The sequence below is a fragment of the Ipomoea nil genome, unplaced genomic scaffold (genome assembly GCF_001879475.1).
Source record: "Ipomoea nil cultivar Tokyo-kokei standard unplaced genomic scaffold, Asagao_1.1 scaffold3142, whole genome shotgun sequence".
Lineage (NCBI taxonomy): Eukaryota > Viridiplantae > Streptophyta > Magnoliopsida > Solanales > Convolvulaceae > Ipomoea > Ipomoea nil.
The window spans coordinates 1,917,929-1,920,256 of NW_017619570.1; the positions used below are offsets into that span (position 1 = coordinate 1,917,929).

Consider the following 2,328-nt stretch of genomic DNA (forward strand, 5'->3'; position numbering starts at 1 on the left):
TTGCAAATACGAAAGACCAAATTTAAAACATTATAGGAAAATGTTAAAGAAATTAAAAGAGCAAAGAAGAGTTAGTTTGACCTTCAAATAGTAAACATGACACCTAAACCAGAATAGAGCTAGTAATTGCTTAATGTAAAAGAAATTTTTGTAATTTTAATTTGTTTTTTCAACTATATGTATTATTAGAATGCTGTTTCTTTGATTTTCCTAGTCTACGGCGATGTGTTTGAAATGTTTTTGATTCTTGAAGTTTTGTTTTAATAAATCCAGGAGGATCAAAAGACGGCAGCTAAGTTGGCTACCTCAATGTGCAATTCACTGAAAGGGAGACCTGTTCTGGTACAAGTATTTTTATTTTTATTTTTGCTTTGGCCCTTGAGAAATCTGGTATTTTTAGATTGAATAACCTTAAATTTCATGTAGGGTCATATATTTCAAGGGAAGGAGCCACCCCAATTTGTTGCCATCTTCCAGCCACTGGTGATCCTTAAGGTACCTCGTATCTCATTTTGTTTACTGCTAAACCGGGAATCTAGAAGGCATTAATTAAACCAGAACTACACTTCTACCAGTTTCTGAGGAATACAAAGGTTCATTTAATTTTACAAGACAATATTTTATTAATAGCATTCCCAAATTGCAGATTTATTTTCATGAAATACCGGATGAAGCCATTGATAAACTGGTGAGTGATTCTTGACTTTAATGGGCAAACTTACACAGGTTGCTATTGCAATTTTAACTTTTAGGCTATTGTTGGCCATGTAAACTAACCAATTTATATGGATTGTGATTATGGTAATGCTTTTCTTGCTTAGGTGTATGAAGCCTTCAGTCTTCTTGCCCTTTCAACAAGATCTATTGCAGGGTCCAGATCTTCTATTTGTAATGAACTTCTAATGATTGTTAGGAAGCAGGTGAGTGGAAAGTATAACCCGAACTTCCATTTTCATGCACTTTCTTGCATTGACTTATCTTCTTCAAATATCTTGACAATTGATAACCCATACTTCCATTTTCAAGCATCTGCCTTTAGTAGTTTGCTTGGTTAGATTTGCTTTGTTACTCCTCTTCGCAATTTCTTATTCTTATTTATGTGTGGTATTACAGGTTGCTCAGTAGATTGAATCAGAAGTTAAATTTCAGATTTCTAGATTTTGACTTGTTTTAAATTTTAAATTGTATATTCATGAATGAATTATCGTCAAATATATGAAATGTGTATCTGTTTTTCACCAAATATCTTACCAACTTGCACCAATATATATATATATATATATATATATATATATATATATATATATCATTTCACTACAGAGGGGTTCTCCCGATAGTGAAATGATTTTTTTTATTGACTACATCAAGTTTTCCGACCACCAAAGTGGTCGGAAAATCCGGACTTGCCCGACTATTATGCTGGCCGTTTTTTTCCTACGGCCTTCAAAAAGTGGTCGCAATTTTCGACCATTTCTCCAGTAGTCGGAAATAGCGAAGAGGGTTTTTCCGGATACCCAAATTGGTTGGAACAGGTGTTTCCGACCTAATTAAGGCAATTTCCGACCACCTAGAAAGTGGTCGGAAATCAGTCAATTTCTAGCCGTGAATATTTACTTTTATAGAAAACTAGTATTTTCACCCGTGCGATGCACGGAATGGAATTGTTGTAATATACTAAGAATATTTAAATTGATATATAATTATTTAAGAGTTAATTTCACCCGAGGTCGCTTATAGGATTTCTATTACCATCATTAATTATCCCTAATTTACCATAATTAAATAATTTGACCAAATATAAAGAGAGATTATTAAATAATACACGAGATAATTTTTTAATTAAAAAATTTAAAAATTCATTAATAAAACATAGGGTTCTCATAGTTTTTTCTTAGAAATATTTAATAAAGCATTTTTTTTAGAAATCGGTGGGCCAAACCGCCTACGGCAGTTTGCGGTGGATATATCTCGAAAAAATACACAATTTAAAAAAACATTTGTCCAAAACGGACAACCGAGTCAAAAGTTATGAATTGCCGAACTTTTGACACTTCACAGCTTTTACCCAAAATTATTGTACGAATGAGAAAGTAGAAATCAATATATTTTATTGGGAAGAGGGATTTTTTAGGAATTGGGCAGGAAGTTAAAATTTCAGGATTTTGTTTTTATATATAGTATAGATTAGATGTGCAAAGAGAATTGTATTACACTATTTTATAATTTTAGAATAGAATTTTTACCCAGAATTATTGTACGAATGAGAAAGTAGAAATCAATATATTTTATTGGGAAGAGAAATTTTGAGGAATTAGGCGGGAAGTTAAA

At 31.9% G+C, this 2,328-nt stretch overlaps 1 long non-coding RNA gene across 2 annotated transcripts; it reads left to right on the forward strand.

Moving 5' to 3' along the window:
* The first annotated feature begins 279 nt into the window (after positions 1-279).
* Positions 280-1,028, forward strand: LOC109167010. Of its 2 annotated transcripts, XR_002051778.1 has the most exons (3): positions 280-342; positions 427-688; positions 822-1,028. It is a non-coding gene; the product is annotated as an uncharacterized LOC109167010 (long non-coding RNA). The 2 variants fall into 2 exon arrangements; XR_002051777.1 differs by having other exon boundaries at positions 427-1,028.
* The last annotated feature ends 1,300 nt before the right edge of the window (positions 1,029-2,328 follow it).